The 21850-nt window shown below is 43.8% G+C and overlaps 1 pseudogene; it reads right to left on the bottom strand.

Annotated features, from left to right (window-relative positions):
* Nucleotides 1–353: 353 nt before the first annotated feature.
* On the bottom strand, nt 354–20890 carry LOC104585603 (agamous-like MADS-box protein AGL80 pseudogene; annotated as a pseudogene).
* Between the last annotated feature and the right edge of the window lie 960 nt (nt 20891–21850).

Genomic DNA, 21850 nt, shown 5'->3' on the forward strand with positions numbered 1-21850 from the left:
AAGAGAACTTGGAAAAGTTTTACAAGATTCCCCATATAGAATACCAATACATTGAAAGTTTTACAAACTACAAGCAAGAGAACTTAATAATTAATTGATTAGGGAAAGAAAGGATTAGACTAGGAACAAGGTTCCCTAATCCCCATAAGCAGGCATCACCATCTTGGCATCTCATCCCCATCGCAACCCACATGGACGTGTTCATGATGTCCATGAACCAGGATTGCCTCTACAGTAACTCCAAGGCCATCTCTAAGGTTGTCCTTCCACGTGCCTCAATACCTCCTTCCCCATTCCCATTCCCATGCCTCATCCTCTTCTTGTTTTTTGGAAGAAATGGTGGGGGTGTACTATTAAGGAGTTTGATTCTCTATCGCCTTTATCTTCTCCTCCATCATCCACACCAAATCACTCAAATCCTCAACACCCATGTTGTGGAAGATCTTATTCTCTGTCAAGGTCTGATTCATAAGTTGGGTGATCTCCAAATCTCAGTTCTCCTTTTCCTGCCTCTTGAGTTGCTCCTTCACTTTGGATATCCTTTGCCTCAAGAATGTCTCTTGGTTCATCATCTTCTTGCTTTGTTCTTGATGTATCCGATCTGAGGTGGTCTTGAACCAAGATCGTAGTGAGATAGTCTTGCCAACTGGTGAAGCCAAGGTGGAAGGATGAATCTGTGCACCAAGATCTGAAATCAAGAAAGAGGATCAATGGCCCGAGGAGTTGTTCCCTGGGTAGGCATTCAAACGCTCAAGTCAGTGGTTTGAAAGGTAGATGGTTGGGTTGAGCAGTTGAGAATAATGCTAGTCCGAGCAAAGGAGGCAAAGTAACAGTATGAAAAGTCCAAAAAAGGTCCCTTACCTAGAGCAAAGGTTACCTATTTATAGCCAAAGATCCGTGTCCAATTCAGATGAGGCTACCGAGGTTGACGGGATAAAGTCCTCTTCCTCGGTGGAGTTGTCTTCCTTATCCATATAGGGCTCCTCTTCTTGGTCACGCTTATCCGTCTTATGTGGTGTCGACGTGTCTGAGGAGATAGGAGGGCCATGGAGGCTATCACGTGGCACCTGGGGCCAACTCAACCATAACCCAAACACCACTCCCCCAGTTTTGAAGTCGAGGAGTGTAGTGCTTGATTGCAGTGTAGTGTGAAAGAGATCTGCAGTTCTCTCGACTAAGGAACTTGAATTTAGGTTGAGCATGCTTTCCGAGTTGAGTGGTTCAGGGTGAAGCTAGTTTGTTAGGTGAACCAGCCGGTTTGATGCCCATGCCATTTCTGGGACGGGTCTGCGAGTGTGTCGTTTAGTTTCCCTAAGGCTACGCGTGTGCAGAGAGGGTGGTGTCGTTTTGTCTTTTCGAGCTGTCAAAGGGCAGCATTGAATCAATGTCATTGATCTGTCATGATATGGGCCATTGGGAGTGTTATAAAAGGGGAGTAAAGAGCATTTTCACTTTGTCATTTGCAAAGAGTGTTCTTTGGAGTTCGGTGAGAAGTAGTCCTCAGCTGGTGCTTCAACTTTTCGCGGTCTTAGTCTTCTCTTCGGTAAGATGTCTTCTTCCTCGTCCTCTGATTCTTCTTGTTCATCTTCTTCTTTTAGTTCTAGTAGTGAGTTCGAGCAGGGGTCTCTTGTCGAGGTCGATGAATTCGAGGGTGAGACTGCAGAGATGGAAGAGGTCGCAGTCTGGGGGCTGAGGCTGATGAAGTTGATGTTGAGGTAATGTCTAAGGAGGGGCCCAATGTCTCTTTGCAGTTAGGCAGCCGCTTTTGGTTGACTCCATGCTGTCTGAATTTCGGGGATCTAGCCTGAATCAGGGCCTTGTACTATATTCCCAAGGAATATGAGATGAGGTGTCCGGGTACTGGCAAGCGAAACACCCTAGCTCGCCCTGGTGAGCTTTGTGTCTACGAGCACAACCTGATGGCTGGATTGAGGTTTCCACTAAGTGAGGGGATAACCGCATTATTGAGATGATACCACATCCAGCCAATCCAACCGATGCCCAACTCCTTTAGGTACTTGGTTAGCCTTCTTTGTTACTATTTAGTCCACGGTTTAGAGGTTACCCTGTCGGTGTTTGTCTACTTTTTGCAACTGAAGAAGCATCAGTAGGGCTACTACTACTTCTCAGTTTGGTAGCATAACAAGGTGCTTGTCAGGGCTCCATCTTTAGTGAAGTGCTAGAAGGAGAGATTCTTCTTCGTGTGCTGTCCTAGAGGCTAGCTGTTTCTTGTTAAGATTCTTAAGCCGAGGACTAAAGTGAAGGTGCCAGTCGAGGCTGAACTTTTTGAGGAGTTGGCGCTCATAAGGCAAATAGAGAGGACAGACGTGCTTGAGTACACATCTTTCTCGATGTTGATCGTGCCGAGATGATGAGCAGAACAGCCAAGCAATACCAGTCTGGTTCATAGGTCATGCTAGGCTGTATTCTTTGTTTCCGAAGTCTTTACTTTGTACTGATTTGAGGCTGGCTTGTGTAGGTACTGAGATGGCTAGATTCAAATAGATGGCTCAACGTATGAGGGCTGCGATAGAGAGGATGCAGCTGGGCAAGACTCAGGGTGTCCAACCACACGCTACCGAGAAGCAGGGGCAGTCGGCGGAGCATACGCCTCGACAATTGAAGAGGCCGAGGCTTCCTAAGGAGGTGGTGGTCATCAATCCGGAGGAGGCTGCACCTTAGTTCGAACATTCGTCGCTGCCAAGGGAGGGTGTGCCAGAGCGCAGTGCGGCAGAGGGCTTGGCAGGTGTTTGTGTGACACAGTGGAGTGTCTGGCCAGGGGACAGGCTTGAAGTGGAGGGGGTCCCCGAGCAGCATACCTGAGGTCTGATGACGCCCATCATCAGACAGGAGATCAGTTGTCTGACCAACAGCTCCCTAGAGAGTGCAGCTTTGCGTCAGATAGTGAATGTAAGTCCTTTCCCTTTCTCTTTGATTGTTTACCTCGGTTATTCACTATTTCTCTCATTGCATTGATGATTGATTGTTTTGCAGTTTGCTTGCTTGGTCATTGGACCCATAGATCGTCTTTGCACGCTGCAGTGCCTTTGTGAGGCGCGGAAGGCGGAGTTCAAGAAGATGAAGGCGGAGAACGACAAAATGAAGGTTGAGCTGTCCAAGCTAAAGCATGACATTGAGGAACGAGACAACACCATTCGCAAACTGGAGGGTTGTGTCCACAATCTAAGGAGGCATGGGATGTGCTGAAGAAGGATGTCGAGGCAAAGATTGCTCGGACGGAGGAAGAGGGGGTTTCTAAGTTCAAGGCTTCGGAGGCCTACCAAAATGACCTGGACAATTTCGCCACTGAGTCTTGGCAGTAGGGCTTTGCCTTTTGTTAGCAGAGAACTGTGTGCCGCTTCCCGGAGGTGGCTGAGGTTGTTTAGGGGTTAGGCCCATTGACCCCCCTACGCCTGGTGAGGAGGATGCTACTGCCGAGGTGTAAGAGTGAGCTGAGGAGCCCTCTGTCGAAGATTGAAGTTTCCTATTCCTTTTTTTTTGTTTTTTTTGTGATGTACATGGCTCGGTATGTCGATCCTTTAAGCCTTGTAATTATTTTTCTAGTTAATGAAGAGTCAAAATGTTTCTGTCCGAGCACTATGTCCTTTTGTTCTCTCCTTTTTTCCCATTTGAGCGATCTGATCATGCACCTTGATCTTGTGCCGACCAAGGTAATGGGTAGCCAAGATTGAGGGATTAATGTCTTTGGCTTTGCGTTGGCCAAGGTGCTTCCGAGCTTTCGACACCTTGGGGATGCTCGGTGGCGCCTGGTCTCGAGGAGCCTTGTGCTCTTTCTGGGCTAGCCATGCTCCTCGGCTGGCTCCGATCTGACGAATTGTCAGCTGGGTGTGTAGAGTTCGATGGCCGCCCTCTTCCCTTTGGAGGTGGAGGTGTCATTTCCGCTTTAGGCTTTGATCGTTCGAGGTCGGCCAAGTCTGCTAGTCGTCCTAGGTTGGCTATGCACTATGGAAAGTCTGAAGGTGTGTGCAGTGACAAGTGCATGCTGTGCACGAGCACCTCAGATTTTAGAGTTCAGTTGGGCGGTGTATGCTTTTGTGTTATGCTTAGATACCTTAGCTGTTAGAGTTCGGCTGGTTGGTGTGTGTGGTGCGATATGCACTGGCCAGTTGGATGAAAAACAAAACACTTTATTAATTTAGGTACTGATAGTACATCCTTAGGTTCCTTGTGTTCCAGCTTCTCGGGATGGGCTTTTCATCGAGGTCTTCTAGCTTGTAAGTGTTCGGTCTGAGAACTCTGGTTACTCTATATAGGCCTTCACAATTTGGTCCAAGCTTCTTGCCACGGGTACTATGACTTTGTGGAGGACAAGGTCACATGTCTTGAACTCTCTTCTCTAGACTTTAGAGTCATAGTACTTGGCCATCTGGTGTTGTTGCGATGCCATTCTAAGGAATGCTTGGTCTTGGGTTTCTTCTACGAGGTCAAGCTCTACACGAAGACCTTCACTATTATGCTCGTCATCGTAGAGCTTGGTTCGGAGAGTAAGGGATCCGATCTCTACAAGGATCATTGATTTGGACCCGTATGCTAGGCTAAACAGTGTCTCTCTGGTAGCTGTCTGTGGTGTGGTCTTGTATGCCCACAGAATGCTCGACAACTCTTCGACCTCCCTTCCCTACAAGTTTGGTCTTCAGGCCGTGGTGTATGGTTCGGTTGGTCACTTCATTTTTTTTGTTGCTTTGTGGTCGGTTAACAGCCGTATTCTAGTGGTCCATCTTCAGCTCGGTGCAAAAGGCTTTAAAATTCCGGTCGGTGAACTGGGAGCCATTGTCTATAATGAGGACTCAAGGAATACCAAAGTGGCAAATGATGCTCTGCTAGAAGAAATTGTGGGTGTTTTGTGCGTTGATTCGTGCCAAGGGTTCCGCCTCCACCCACTTGGTGAAATAGTCCACCGCGACGAGGAGGAACTTCTTCTGCCCGATCGCAGTAGGAAGGATCCGAGGATGTTCATCCCCCATTGGGTGATGGGCCACAAGTTAATAATGGGCATCAGGGGAGCTACTAGCTGATGGTGGAGATTCGAGTGCCTTTGACATTGATCGCACTTCCTGACGAGTTGAGTTGCATTCTCTTCATGGTGGGCCAAAAGTACCCTTGCTGAAGTGCCTTGTGAGCCAAGGTTCGTGCGCTAGGATGGTCTCTGCAAATACCTTCATGTATCTCCCTGAAAATGTAATCAGCCTCGATTCGGGGGAGATACCTCAGGTAGGGGAGAGTGTGTGACCGGCGATAGAGTTATCCTTGGATGAGGCAACAACGGGCTGACCTATGTATTAGCCTCTTCGCTTCAGTTCAATCGGTTGGCAGGGTGCCATCTTGTAGGTAATGAGTTATGGGGTTCATCCACGATGAGCCTTGTTGAATTGGGAGGACGAGTAGGGTTGTCTCTGAAATGTGGGGTTGTGAAAGGGTGTTCATCCGAACTGTTGAGTCGAGGTCTGTGCACGATGATCTAGAGAGCTTTGAGAGTGTGTCGGCTTGTATGTTCTCGAGAATGTGCACTCTGCTAGGAAGCTGGCCAATGCCTGGGCTTTGATGGTGTGACGATCTGAGGTGACTAGGGCCAAGGTGACCTTCTCCAGGTTTGAATACCTGTGAGGACCAAGCTTCTATGTTTGGTCTTCTTCCTTTACCAAGACCGAGCTGAATCTTTGTCTCCAGCCGAGAGGTAGAGCAGGAGTACATCTCGAGGGATCGTCTTTGTGAGCAGGGCGAACTCAAGTACTTCTTCAGTTCTTGGAAGGACCGTTCACATTAATGCCTTGAAGAAGGGCAGGCACTAGTCCACGGACTTTGACATGAACTTGTTGAGGGCGGTTACTCGTTTGGTGAGGCATTACACTTCTTTATAGGTCCAAGGAGACTACATGTCGGGAATTGCTTTGATTTTTTATGTGTTGGCTTCAATCCCCCTCTGCGTAACTATGAACCCCAGGAATTTTCCGGAGCCGATGCTGAAGGCACACTTCATCGGGTTTAGCTTGATTCAATACTTCCTAAAGGTGCTGAAGACTTCCTTGAGGTTGACTAGGTGCTGCTTGACCTTCCTTCTCTTCACCAGATGGGACGGTAGTGCGAGTTGGTGTTTAGATGGTGGGTGATGACCTTGGGGTCAATCCTTGGCATGTCTGCCACTGACTAGGCGAACACGTTGACATTGTCCCTTAGTAGATGTACTATATCATCCCGAAGACGGTCTTCCAAGAGGGATCCAACCTGGACCATCTTCTTGGGGTCTTCATTGGAGAGCGGCACCTGGATGAGGTCTTCAACGGGCTATCTGTGCTATGTCTAGAGCTTGTCCCTTAGGTCCATTCTCTCCGTGCTGAGGGTCTTGGTAGGGTGGGGCCTTCCTTGGTAGGCAGTCAGGTAGCATTGCCATGCAGTCCTTTGGTTTCCGCAGGCCACACCTACTCCATATGGGTTTGGAAATTCGACGACCAAGTGATATGTAGAAACCGAGGCTCGTAGTGCATTTAAGGTTAGCTGGACGAGGATGGCGTTGTATGGAGAGAGGATTTGGACAATGATGAAGTCAACCATGGCTGTAGTGGAGATTTCGCCATCTCCAATCAGTAGTGGCAGGGTATCTTCCCTTGGGGCATGAGAGAGTCTCCGGAGAAGTCTACTAGGGGAGTGTTGAACGGAGTGAGACGGTCCCTGCTAATGCCGAGCTGCTCAAATTTTTCTTTGAAGAGGATGTAGGCCGAGCTTCTTGTATCTACCAAGATGCACCAAACTTCGAAGTTAGCCACCTCGATGGTTATTATGAGGGTGTTGTTGTGCGGAATCTGGACCCCCTAAGGTTGTCTTTGGTGAAGGTGATTGGATCATCCTGCCACCTTCTATTCTGCTCCCTATTTTCGACCTGGTGTAGCCACGCATATGCCTTGTGAGTCGAGCTGCTTTCGCCCCCAAAGGCCATTCTGCCTGAAATTACCACAATGACTCTAGCCGGGGGAGCTTGGGCTAGAGCTCTATCGAGCCAACGTGCTTCCTTCTTTGGCTTATGCTCCTTGATGTCTACGAACCCACTAAGGTACCCGCACCTAACGTGGTCTTCGAGGTTAGAGGTGTAAAGTGGGCCATGCCGCCGTGAGTGGCCAACCCTAAAGGCGGGCTGTGTTGTGCTGGCCCGCGAGCCGCCACAGGTCGTGCCATCCTCCCTGGTGGAAATTTTGGGGGTTGGCCTGGCATGACCCACGACCCAGGCCCAAGCAGTCCTGTGTCGTGTCGTGTCGGCATGCGGGCCTGGGCCGGGCCGGGTTGCAGGCCATGCCATGGGCTTGGACCGTGCTGGGCTGGGCCACAGGGCAGGCCTTGGGCCTAGGCCGAACCGGGCTGCATTTTTTTTTTATTTTTGAAAAATTTGATTTCTTTTTTCTAAGTAAAATTGTAAAACTAAAATATTTAACTTTCCTATGAACTTTGGGAATTATGAACTATTTAAAAAATTAAGAAATGAGAAATCTAAGTTATTTAAAACATAACAAATTGGAAGAAAAATAGGAATTTTATTTCATTTAAATTTGAATGGTACAAATTAGTGAATTACAAATACAATGATTGGATCATTGCATACTTGGATGAATGAAATATAAAAATGGAATAAATTAATAAAATATAAAAAATACAATATGGTTACAAATTGAAAATACAAAAATACATTGTTAAAAAATTAAAAAAATATATATCAAATAAATTAAAAACATATATCAAATAATTTGAAAAAAATGAAAAATTCTACAAGTAGTCAAATTCATGAATCATCATTCATGACTTTCATCATTTGCTTCGGGTAAAATGTTCGATGTTGTATCATGCCCTCCCTTGTCTTATAATATATCTTCTACATCTAGCCAATCCTTGAAGCATATGCACATCTCTATGCTCTCATCGTTCATGCAGCTTCTTTTGTCATCCAACACCTTGGTACCTGCACTAAAACAAGATTCCGATGGAACTATAGATACTAGAGGGGTTAGTAGATCACGTCTCATGGCGGCGAGAACTGGATAATTTTTCGAGTGTTCACTCCACCAGGCTAAAATATCAAAATTATTTGATACTCCACCTAAATTAGAAAAAATTGCTTGCAAATAAAAATTGAGTTCAATAAATGAACTTATTGTAGAACTAGCAGATTTCATCCTTCTACTTATTGAATAAAAATGCTTTTCTCTTCTACTACTGGGCTCAAAGTCAAAAGGAGAAGAAGAAGAAGATGAACAAGTTGTAGGAATATTTCCTACAATTTCATATTCATAAAAACTGTATAAATTATTAATTTCTTCTTTTTTATTTCCAATACCAATATTCATATTTTCATAATATGTTTCAAGTAATATATCTAAACCATCTTTCCTAATCCTAGGGTCTAATATTGTAGCTAAACAATAAAGGGGAGAAATGTTCTCCCAATATTTTTAAAATTTATTTTCTATAATTTCAACAATACATTGAAATTGTGGATTATTTCTATATTTGGCAAAACAATCACTAATCACCATTAATTGATACGGTAAATTACAACTAGTTGGATAATAAATTCCAGATAATTCATTTGTTGCATCATAAAAATGTTTTAAAAAATCTCTTATACAGACTGCCATTTCCTAGTCTTCCTCAAAAATCATATCAATAGGCATTTTTAAATTGTAAAAATCAGAAAGAATTTATTTATGAGATATACAACTTTCTAACATAGCATAGGTAGAATTCCACCTATGCTTTAAATTCTTATTTCCTTGCCCCTGGACTTTTTATATATATAATACAATTTCTAATTTTTGAAATATGATTTGAAATAATATTCAAGGCATCTTAAATACATAAATTTAAGATGTGACATGTACATCTAATCTGAAATAATTTACCATTTAAGCATGGGTTTAATTGAGATTTTAAAATATTTATTGCAGAATCATTATTGCTAGCATTATCAAAACTAATAGAAAACAATTTGTTTTCTATTCCATAAGCATGCAAAGTATTTAAAATACTTGCTTTAATAGTTGGGCCACTATGTTGCCATTCAAGTCTAGTAAAACTTAAAATTCTTATATTCAAAAGTCAATTTTCATCAATGAAATGGCTGGTAACACAAATATAACTAATATTAAATTTGGATGTCCAAACATCTGAAGTAATTGCAACTTTAGAATTAAGATTTGCTAACAAAGACATTAAATTTTGTTTATATGAATAAAAAATTTTAAAAGCATTAGTTCTTATAGTATTTCTAGAAACTTTTTTTATATTGTGGGTTTACAGAACTACACAACCATTTTTCTAGCTTTGGATCTTCAGCTAACATAAATGGTTGTTCAGCATGTACAATATACTTAGCAAGTTCTTGTCTCATTTTTTCTTGTGAATATATAAAAGTATCAAAACTAGTCCCCCTCCCAATCTGTGTTTGGGTTGTTTCTCTCCCTTCATCTTCTTCTCGCTCATGTGTGAGCAGATGTCTACTCAAATGACCCGTACCACCCTTGCTACAATAACTAAAGTCTTTCCTACATTTTTGGCAAACGACCCTTTTCCCCTTCCCCTCAATATCCTCTACTTTGAAAACTTTCCAAACCGAGCTACTCAGCTTAGAAGCCCTTCTTTTTCCCCTTGTATCACTACTACCGGGGGTGAAAGTTCCACTTCCATTGACATCAAACGCATCAGCATCAGTGCTAACACTAATACTATCGTGATGCGATTGAATGTCATCCATGGTGAACATGTTGGGGAATTGGTTTTGAGAAGGGCCGACCATTATTTTTCATTCTAAAAAGATACAAATTAATCTAATTCGACTTACCCGGATTGCCGGTTTAAAATCCCAACTTGATTTCAACGGTTGAAGCCTTTCAACGTCCAAGCCTCCCGAATTGAGATACTTGAGCTGGTTGAGCAACCCTTCTTCTTGTTGAAAGTTAAAACTTCGACAAAGTTGAGACTTGAGAATTGGAGAATGCAGAATCAGACAATCAGCTAATCAAAATTTCTTAGATTGTAGATAATTGAGAATGTATGAGTATGAGAGAGAGAGAGAATTAAGAGAATTGTTGAATTGGTGTGATGAGAACAGTGGAGGATAGAGCTATTTATAGGAATTGAACATAATTCAATTGCCCAAAATACCCAAAAAACTATCTGTTATTTAGTTGTTATGAGGGGTATTTTGGTCATTGTAAAGTTACTTAGAACTTTACCCAAAATGTCCCCTTAAACTAGTTGTTATGTAGCTATTGGGGGGCATTTATGTCATTTTCTCAACCCCCCATAAGCAAAATACAGAAATGCCCCCCTAATATGGCTATTTATAGTTTTTTTAGGGGGTATTTCTCTAAACCCCCCCAAAAGACCCCCCCCTTCCGTGCTATGCTGGGTTAGGGGTTTGAGGCCCATGGGACAGCACAACCCAGCCAGCGGCACGGTACGAAGCACGACCCAACATCTATATTCTCGGGCGGGCCGAGTGTGACCCGTTACGAGCCAGGCAGACCGTGTCGTACCGGCCCATGGCGGGCCGTGCTTTGTGTCGTGCCATGGGCTGGGCTGTGTTGGCCCATGGATGGCCCGTACTTTTGTGCCAGGCCTGGCATGGCCCGTTAGCCGTCGTGCCGTGCCGGGCTAGGCTAGTCCAAAATTGTGTTGGGCCGTGGGCGGCCCGACCTGATTTACACCTCTATTCGAGGTGCGCTCAAGGGAGTGAAAATTTTTTATGTTGGAGGCAGGGTCCTCGGCCTTTGGTCAGATCTCCGGTCCTATCTCTTGCTCTCTCGGTCTGGCCTGCGGTCATCGTGATCTCTTCTCTTCCGGTCATGCTGCTCTTCCTCGCTTTTCTATAGTGCTTAGGCTTCTTTTGCATTCATGTTTCATGAGTGTCGTCACGTTAGGAGGAGGGTTCTTCTACAAGGAGAAGTTCAACGTTGGGGATCGCAGGCTGCTCATGATGGTCATGGCTCTTACGGACTAATCAAGAATTCGAACTTTGAGGGCCTCGGAGTTGAATCTCGCCAAGTACTCCCTTAGAATCTCTCCCTTCCTCTGTCGCAATTGCATTAGACTAGCCAAGAAGAGAGAATTCTTTAGTGCTGAAATCAAGAAGAGAGAATTCTGCACCCTGCGAATACTCTCTTGCCGCCTCCCTGTTCTTGCCGCCCTGTTTGCCAGTTCAATCTCCAGTTGTGGGAGAAGTCAAGATTGGATCTTGACATCAGTTCTTTGAGAAAGGATTGAAAGGAAGTTGTGCTCACGTACCATCCTGCTGATTCTTGCGAAGGACAGAGTTCTTGGAGAAGAACACTGTTGATTTTGCTCCATCCTGCACTGCGCCATCTTTAGTGGGAGCAGTTTTTGGATCCTTCCTTGGGCATGAACACCTCCGTTGGGAGATACTACTTCTCCGTATCAGGTATAATTCTCTCCTACTCCTTTTGGTTCAGATCTGATTCAGTTTAAGGTTCAAGAATGATCCTTGAAAATATGATTTTCTGAAAAGGGAATGCGATTCCCAATTGAAGGGAGAGAAAAATTCTTGAAATTCGCCCCCTTATTCCGCAATCTTTGGGCGTCCATAGGATGGATCTTTCATCCCTTCAGTGGTATCAGAGCTAGGTTCAAATCTTGAACTAGTTTGTTTCAGATATGAACCTGCGCAACTGGGCAGAAGGTGTTCTACCCGATTTGCGCAGATATGGGTTTGGGAAATCTGTTCCCAAAATTAATGGGCGAATAATCTGAAATTAATTTTACATAAATCTGATTATTATTTAGAATTGTTCTTTCTGATTTTCTTGATTTATGGGCTGTTCGTACAAGAGGAGATCAAATTCTTGGTTTGCGCAGGGAACTTGCGATTTTGCAGTTCTTGAATTATTTTGGTCTGTAAATAATTTTTTTTTTATTTTCTAGACTCAATGTATAGGTATTCGATCTGATGTAATTATTAATAGAAATAGGATTTCTATTTATTTTATTTTGGATCGAAGATGGCGGCACAGAAAAGGAGATTTCGCAGAGAAGGTGATTTCGTAGATGGGAGAATCGCTATCTGCGATTTGCAGTTTGTGAAACTGCATTCTGTGATCTAACCTCTGTTTTGTAGGATGGATGGTGCGAACAGCCCTGATTGACTGATTCTTGTTTTTCTTTTATCAGTATTTAATTTCAGATTATTTTCTTGAATTAAAGATCAAACCCTAGACCCTTTCGAACCAAGATTGGTTCAAATAGTTTGAACCGATCTTAGGGTTTAATCAAGGCTGAAAGTCAGCCCTAATTTTCCCACTAATGGGCCTAAGGATTGGTGTTTAATTAAATGGTTAATTCGGCCCAACCTATAAAGGCCCAGTTTTAAAAGGTTAAAACTGCTAATAGGCCACTTAACATTTAAAGCTATATGGGCTGAACCATTCGACCCATATACCTAGATAATATTAATGGTTAATATTATGGATTTAAAATGGGCTTCAAATGGGCCTTACAAATTGTTAATTGATTGGATCAATTTATCCCTGCATGTGATGTATGGATGTGTGATGTGCTACGTACATGGGCCATAAGTACTTGGCCCATGTTCAATCGACAGTGGCTCTTGCGCACACCATGGCTGAATGCACATCATTGCCATAGTGTCCCTTTTGGTCATTGGATGACCTCCCTCAGTGGTGGGCCCCACACCTCATCAAGAGGTTACGTGCGGAACCCTAGTCGATTTAGGCCCACCGAAATCTGACTTTATGAAAGTCAGTGGGAGCCACTCTGGTTTGACCTAAAATAAGAACTAGGGTGTAATTAACTGTTCCCTCCGGCTAATATGAGTGCATGTGATAGGGAGATTCATATGATGAACTCTCTAAAGGCCTTCCATCATTAGCATGAGGATGGGTCCTTTAGTAATGAGGAAACACACCAGAAAATGGGCTATCCATTTGCTGTTAGGCTCGTCTGAGTGTTTCATAAGATGATAGGGGCGTCATAGACCGATATGGGAGGGGCTTCATCAGAAAATGGAAACTCTCTCACAGTACTTTGGCGTTCACGAATATGATGGGTAAGCACTCACTGGACAAAAAGGTTTACCTGAAAATGGCTCTGAACCTTGTCTGACAGAGGCCAAAGGGAAAACTCATATGATGAGTGGATATGATCCTTCACAGAAAGGTGGTGGGGTTATGCAGCTGAAATAGTTGGCTCCATGCACCCTATGTGATTTCCCACATTTCTAGAGACAACCCGTTGTCTCCGTCACTGAGAAAGGAGGGAAATCTTAGAGACGAATAAATGGAAATGAAACGTAGATTAAAATCCATATCTATGAAATGAACATGAATCAAATTAGGTTGTGGATTGATGTTTGCTCTTTTATCAGAAAATGGCAAACGGATCATTTGCAAAACTGCTTGATGACAACAAGTTGAAGGGCCCAAACTATGCTGACTGGTACAGGAACCTTATGCTGGTCCTAGCTTCTGAAAAGCTGGACAAAGTGGCAAAGAATCCTGCCCCGGAGTGTCCGGGTGATAGGACTTCTGAGGCCCGAAGGAGAGACTATCAAGAATGGGAGGAGAAAAACTCCCTTGCCTGGTGTTACATCATTGCCTCCTTAGACAACCCGATATAGAGGAAGTTCGATCAGATCGAACTTGCCAAGGACATATTGGACAGTCTTAGGACGATGTATGAAGAGCAGAATCGTTCTACTCGACAAAAGGTCTTGAAACAGTTTATGACCGCACAAATGTCCAAGGGTCAACAAGTTCACGACCATTGTCTTCGGATGATGGGATACATCAATGAACTAGAGGCTCTTGGATCCGGGCTGGACCTTGCAACCCAGATAGATGCTATCCTTAACTCTTTGCCTCCTTCCTTTAATCCGTTCATCATGAACTATAACATGAACAAGCTGAATGTCAGCTTACAAGAGCTCAGCAATATGTTGCAAAGAGCTGAAGAACTGATTAGAAAGGATGAGCCTGTAGCCATGCTTGTTGAAGCTGGCAAGACAGGCAAGAGAAAGAGGAAGGCAAAGAAGCCTTAGAAGAAAGCCACTAAGGGCAAGAAGCAGAAGAAAGACAAAGCATCAGATGCCTATCACTTCTGCAAGAAGACCGGCCACTAGAAAAGGAATTGTCCTGCCTACCTGGAATCCAAGAAAGGTAACTTCGAAACTTGTGTTATAGAAACCAATTTGTTGGTAGCTTCTGCGTTCTGGTGTATTGACTCCGGGGCTTCAACTCATGCGTGTAACTCACTGCAGGAGTTCAAAGTAAGTAGAAGGCTGAGTGAAGGAGAAGTCACACTCTACTTGGGGACTACTGCTTGTTGCAGCCACGGCCATAGGAATCGTGGAGTTACTTTTTAGAGAAGGAATAATTGTACTGAAAGATTGTCTTTATGTAGAAAATTTAAGGAGAAATTTGATTTCTGTCTCAAAACTGTGTGCAAATGGTTATTCTGTCTTCTTTAGTAATACGATTACTATTAAAAGAAACAACAGATTCATCGCATACGGGGAACTGGAGAATGGTCTCTATGTTCTACGTCCTTCTCTAGAAACTAACATAACTGAAACTACGTCGGCTGAAATCCCCAAGAAGAGAGCCCGTGATACAGTTAATCCCACGTGTCTGTGGCATTACCGACTTGGCCACATCGGTGTTGACCGAATCACAAGGTTGGTAAAGGATGGTCCTTTGGATTTTCTAACTGTAGAAGATCTTCCCACTTGTGAGCCTTGCCTACAAGGCAAGATGACGAAACGGCCATTTAACGGTAAGCCTGAAAGATGTACAAGCACACTTGACCTAATACATACTGATGTATGTGGTCCCCTGAGTGTTAGGACACGAAATCAACACGTGTATTTCATCACCTTCACAGATGACTTTTCATGATATGGTTACGTGTACCTAATGAGACACAAGTCTGAATCCTTTGAAAAGTTCAAAGAGTTTAGACAAGAGGTCGAGAAACAGTTAGGGAGAGAAATTAAAGCCCTTCGATCAGATCGAGGTGGCGAGTATCTCTCTGACGAATTCAGGGACTACTTAAAGGACAATGGGATAGTATCACAATTAGCTCCTCCTGCTACACCACAACTTAACGGTGTTTCAGAGATGAGGAATAGGACCTTATTGGATATGGTCTGGTCGCTTCTCATACACTCAGAGTTACCCACATCCTTTTGGGGTCACACATTAGAGACTGCGATTTACGTGCTGAATTGGGTTCCAACCAAATCGGTTCCGAATACTCCATATGAACTTTGGACCAGAAAGAAACCAAGTGTCAAACACTTGAAGATTAGGGGTTGTCCAGCACACATTAAAAGAACGAGTGCAGACAAGTTGGAATCCAAGACCAGCCATTGCCTATTTGTAGGCTACCCAAAAGGCTCTATAGGTTATCTATTCTATAACCCAAGTGAGCAGAAAGTGTTCTGCAGTTGAAATGCACAATTCTTGGAAACCGATTATATCCTGGACACCCATCGTCAAGAAGTTGTCCTTGATGAGGAGAGCTTAGGAGCAGTGGGAGATGTTCCACAAGTTTCAGGTAGTGACCAACCTAGAAGATCCACTCGGGTATCCAGGCCACCAGTCCGTTATGGTTATGACCAGGATAGTTACCTGGTGGAAACCTTGACTAGTAAAGAGGATCCCGTGACTTACGCGGAAGCTATGTTGGACATAGATTCCTAGAAGTGGGTGGAGGCCATGAGAGCAGAGATGGACTCACTGAAGACCAATGGAGTCTGGACTCTAGTAGATCCGCCCTCCGGGGTAAAAGCAATCGGTTGCAAATGGATTTACAAGAGGAAGAAGGGCCCCGATGATAAGGTTGAGACCTTCAAAGCTCGCCTGATGGTGAAAGGGTACACTTAGAAAGAGGGCATCGATTCTGAGGAAACCTTTTCGCCTATGGCCATGCTTAAATCCATTAGGATCCTGCTAGCTGTAGCAGCATACCATGATTATGAGATTTGGCAGATGGATGTCAAAACTGCATTCCTGAATGGAGATCTTGAAAGAGTACACTTAGAAAGAGGGCATCGATTCTGAGGAAACCTTTTCGCCTATGGCCATGCTTAAATCCATTAGGATCCTGCTAGCTGTAGCAGCATACCATGATTATGAGATTTGGCAGATGGATGTCAAAACTGCATTCCTGAATGGAGATCTTGTTGAAGATATCTATATGCAGTAGCCGCAAGGCTTCATTGCTGCAGGACAGGAAAACATGGTATGTAAACTTAATAGATCTATTTATGGACTTAAGCAAGCTTCTAGAAGTTGGAACATCCGTTTTAACTTTGCTGTCAAATCGTTTGACTTCAAGTAGAATCCGGATGAACCCTGTGTCTACAGAAAGTACAGTGAAGATAAGGTCACCTTCTTGGTTCTGTATGTAGATGACATTCTACTCATTGGGAATGATGTAGGAATGTTAACTACGGTGAAAGTATGGCTATCACAGCAATACATTGACAAAATAGGATTATCCCAATCTGCATACATTGACAAAATAGTCAAGAGATACAGCATGGAAAACTCCAAGAAAGGAAATGTTTCTTTCAGTAACGAAGTCACTCTCTCCAAGAAGATGTCTCCCAAGACTTCTAAGGAGATTGATGGCATGAAAGACGTTCCTTATGCCTCAGCCGTAGGGAGCATCATGTATGCCATGCTGTGCACTCATCCTGACATAACTCAGGCAGTGAGTGTAGTAAGCAGATTTTAGGCCAACCCAGGGCAGGAGCATTGGATTGCTGTGAAAAACATACTTAAGTACATTCGAAGGACAAAAGAGTTTTGTCTAGTATTCGACGGTAGCTCACTACAGATCCAATGGTATACAGATGCCGATTTCTAGTCAGACCCAGATAATAGAAAGTCTACATCTGGATATGTTTTCACAATAGGATCGTGTGCTGTTTGCTGGAAAAGCAACAAACAGGGGTCCACTACAGACTCCACGACCGAGGCCGAGTACATTGCCGCAAGTGAGGCTGCCAAAGAAGCCATGTGGATGAAGAAGTTCGTTCACGAGTTGGGAGTAGTTCCGTTCAGCACATCACCCATCCCATTCTTGTGTGACAACAATGGAGCCATTGCTCAGGCTAAGGAGGCACGAGCCCACTCGAAGTCGAAGCACATCGAGAGGAAGTACCACATACTGCGGGAGATTGTTGGTAGAGGGGACATCCTGATTCAGAAGGTAGCATCAGCGGAAAATGTGACAGACCCATTGACAAAGCCATTATCACAGAAAGTGTTTGAGAAACACGTGGAAAGCATGGGACTCCGGCTAGTACCTGATTGGACCTAAGTGCAAGTGGGAGCTGTTAGACAGTTTTATATGCCCTTAGCTTCAATCAGAATGATGTACTTTATGAGTTTATTATAAATGAATAAAAGTGCATATTTGATTAATGTTCCTTTGGTATGTTTCTGTGTATTACCCATAAACTGGACACTTAATGAGACTCGTGTTAGTTTAGAATGTTCACAGCTAGTGGGTCGGTCTGGGGAGACCTATCCTGACAAGGTTGGCACTGTGGTGCCACCAAGTCGGTTGGGGTGGCCAGTCTCAGCTACCAGGGTGAGACCCTAAGCACATACAGTGTAGGATTAATTGAATCTTTGAATTGGACCAGATTTTCAGTATTGCCCTAAACCTTGGAGATTGATGGGCAAAACTGGAAAGTTACACCCGACCCCTAGACTTGATTATGATACTACACTAGGTGTCGGATTGGGCTGTCTTTGATGTAACAATCAATGAGATCCTTAGCGGGGGTCAAAACCTGGGTATGTTGGGACAGTTTGAGAATTCATCTGAGTGGGTGATCATAGTGACAGGATCAGCCCCTTTGTCGGACAAAGGTAATGATCGGGGATGCACTCTCACTGATGGAAACCAAGACTGCTGGTAGCCGATTTCAACCGTTGAGATTTGTTTTGCAAAGTATATTTTATATAAGATATAAAAGTATATATATTATGGTTTCTAAAATGTTTGCAAGAAGGTTTTAATTCCCGGGATCCATATGAGTAGAGAGTGCAACACTGTTCCTTGCAGCCGAGGGAGAGGTCCTCTCTTGTCGGGCAGTGTATGATCATTATGGGCTGAGAGGTTAAGTGTAAGACCATTGAGGATAATACCTGATGGGCTAATCTTGCATCTGCCCACAGTCCCTGGGTGTTACAAGGTGGCTTGGCCCAATGATCACTTAGGGTAAGTGTTGGGCCCATAGAGCCCATTCGATGGGTTTCAGGGGGTGCACTGTCTTTAACAGTGTATTCGACCAGGCCTTGTAACAAAGGCTGGGCTGAACCCATGTGGCTGATGTATAGATTAATGCTTGGGTCCCACGCCATACAAGGAAGCCCAACTGGGCAGCAGTTAGGAAGGATAAGTGAGCACATAAGCTTAATGGGCCTAAAGCCCGTTTCGAACTGGGCTATTTATTTAGTTAATAATGGAGCGAATTCTGAGATGGATTAGTAGATAGGATAGGGTCTTGACCCTATCTACTCAGAGAGTCTAGATCTGAATGTGATTCAGATTTAGAAACATCCTAATGAGATTAGGAGAAAGCTAATCTAATCTGCAGATAAGATAGGGGTTTATCCTTATCACCTGAAGAGAAGGCTGATCCAAATATGATTTGGATAAGCAGTTCCTAATGAGATTAGGAACTGATCTTTCTAGGTTAACAAAAGAAGGGGGCAGCAGCCTTTAGAACACATCAGATTTTCTTTAGTGCTGAAATCAAGAAGAGAGAATTCTGCACCCTGCGAATACTCTCTTACCGCCTCCCTGTTCTTGCCGCCCTGTTTGCCAGTTTGGTCTCTAGTTGTGGGAGAAGTCAAGATTGGATCTTGACATCAGTTCTTTGAGAAAGGATTGAAAGGAAGCTGTGCTCACGTACCATCCTGCTGATTCTTGTGAAGGACAGAGTTCTTGGAGAAGAACACTGCTGATTCTGCTCCATCCTGCACTGCACCATCTTCAGTGGGAGCAGTTTTTGGATCCTTCCTTGGGCGTGAACACCTCCGTTGGGAGATACTATTTCTCCGTATCATGAATAATTCTCTCCTACTCCTTTTGGTTCAGATCTGATTCAGTTTAAGGTTCAAAAATGATCATTGAAAATATGATTTTTTGAAAAGGGAATGCAATTCCCAGTTGAAGGGAGAGAAAAATTCTTGAAATTCGCCCCCTTATTCCGCAATCTTTGGGCGTCCATAGGATGGATCTCTCTTCCCTTCAGTGTCTCTAGCTAGTTGTGAATTGCACCAAGAATTGGGTCTCCAGCTGTTCCCAGGAGGATATACACCATGGGGAAGGGAGGCGTACCATGTCATGGTGATTCCATAGAGGGTGGCGACGAAAGCTTTGCACATCAACCCCTCGAACGAGTCGTATCATCATGACTTTGATGTCTTCGACATGGTCATTGGGGTCTGAAGCTCCGTCGTACTTTTCGAACTGCGGAGGTCACCATCCAGCTAGAGGGAGTTTGTCCATGATTTCTTGGACAAAGACTTGTTCCATTGCAAGATGGTTATGAGGTTCTACGGGTCGGGCCGTTGCAGGAGCCGCGCTTCTGTCCACTTGGATGCATTCCAATTCAGCCAAGCATTCTTTCAGCTCCTTGATCTTAGTGTCTCTATTGACTGGGGCTGTGCCTATGGTCCTTTCTCCCTTCGGTACTGTAGGCCAGTCTTTAACTGAACTGGATTTGGCAATTGAGATTGGCTACTGTGGTAGACAGTGGCCGAGTCGTTCTTTCGCCGGGACCTGGGTAGAAAAGTGCAATTTGTTGTGGTCGTCGCATGCACGGGACCGAACTGGGGAGTCTAGTCTTCTTGACAACTACAGCCTTTCTTGATCGAACTGAACCCTATGCCTTTCTGGGTGACGCTTTTTGGGGTCCTTGGAGTGAAGATCAGCTGTAGTAAGTGCTTGCGCAGGGGAATGGCCTAGAGGCCTGTCTAGCTGTCCCAACGTCTACATCATTGCAAGAATCTGGTCAACCTTTTGCTACATCACCTGGAACTGTGCGGGGTTGACTGTGGCTTGCTATTAGGGCTCCCGAGGTGGAGAGCTATGGTGAGAACGAGATCCCCAATATGGGGATCATTCTCCAGAGCAGTCGGATGCGTTTCTTGGTATGATTCTTGATTGCACGGAAAGAGATTTGGGAATGACTTTTCGTACATATCCCACAGACGGTGCCAATCTGATGTTGTCCGATCCGAGGTGGTCTCGAACCAAGATTGTAATTAGATAGTCATACCAACTGGTGAAGCCAAGGTGGAAGGACGAAGCCACACACCAAATCTGAAATCAAGAAAGAGGATCAAAGACCCGAGGAGTTGTTCCCCGGGTAAGCACTTCGACCCTCAAATCAGTGGTCTGAAAGGTAGATAGTCGGGCCAAGCAGTTGAGAATAATGCTGGTCCAAGCAGAGGAGGCAAAGTAACAGTATGAAGAGTCCAAAAAAAGTCTCTTGCCTTGAGCAGAGATTACCTATTTATAGCTGAAAATTCGTTTCCAATTCGGATGAGACTTTCAGGGTTGTCGGGATGAGGTTGCCCGTCGAGACCTTCGGGATAAGTCCTCTTATCCAATAGAATTGTCTTCCTTATCTGTACGGAGCTCCTCTTCTTGGTCACGCTTATCCGTTTTATGTGGTGTCGACATGGCTGAGGAGATAAGAGAGCCACAAAGGCTGCCACATGGCACCTAATAGGGATGGCCGAACATCTGGCTGGCTGTCGTAGGGACTGTAAATGATAGCACAAGCACTCACCCCACACAGGGTGCTAAGCTCACTTACCTTCTTCATCAAAACCCTTCTTCATACCTGCCTCATAGCACATTACAGTTACACGGATTAAGAGCATCTTTAATTTATATGTATATTTTCATTTATAGGAAAATGTTTCCATTGTACAACTGCAATGTTCTGAGTGAGTGCAATATGAGGAGGAAATCAAGATTCTTCGAATCGAAGCCGGCCAAACTAGAATTTTTGAAATAATTTTCACACCAAAGCCAAATCATTTTTTCCTCTTTTTAATAATATCTGTTGTTGGGTTCCCATATCATACCATTAATGTAATCGAAAGCCCAGCCTATGGCTATAGCGGGTCTCTATCTCTTCATTTTCATCATCATTATGATCCAAATCATTTTTTACTATTTCATTTCAACCCATGTCCCTAATCCTTAGCTTCTTAGCCCCTTAGCCCCTTCGATGTGCATACATAATTAAACACAATCCCAAATCCTTGTCTCTTTTATTTAAGAAAGTTGGGGTCACTAGAATACCCATTGACCTCAACTTTCTTAAATAGAAGAGGCAAGGATTTAGGAGTATTCATTTTTTGTCAACATTTAGATGGTTGATAAAGAGAATTAAATGATACTCAAAGGACATTTGTATCTTTTCAAATATCACTTAACAGCTGGTTAACAGATTGGTTAATAGCAAACATTAGATTGACACATTTTGAAAGTTCAGATACTAAATTATCACGTTTTAAAATTTGGGAACCAAAATGACAATAGAGAATTTTTTCAAAATTTTATTAGTGAGATTGATTTGATATATAACACGTAATCATATATTATGTACAAAAAAGCATATGTAACAGCTCCTGTGCTAAACCATGCAAGAATAGTTACTAATTCGTAGTTATATTCTCACATGCTCATCTGATGACTTCTCTTCCTTGTTACAATGTGCCGACATTGGATCAATAGTCTTTTACCTCCAAAACTAAAACACTAAAATCACGTTTGG

The sequence above is a fragment of the Nelumbo nucifera genome, chromosome 4, assembly GCF_055504915.1.
Source record: "Nelumbo nucifera cultivar China Antique chromosome 4, China Antique-T2T, whole genome shotgun sequence".
Taxonomy (NCBI): domain Eukaryota; kingdom Viridiplantae; phylum Streptophyta; class Magnoliopsida; order Proteales; family Nelumbonaceae; genus Nelumbo; species Nelumbo nucifera.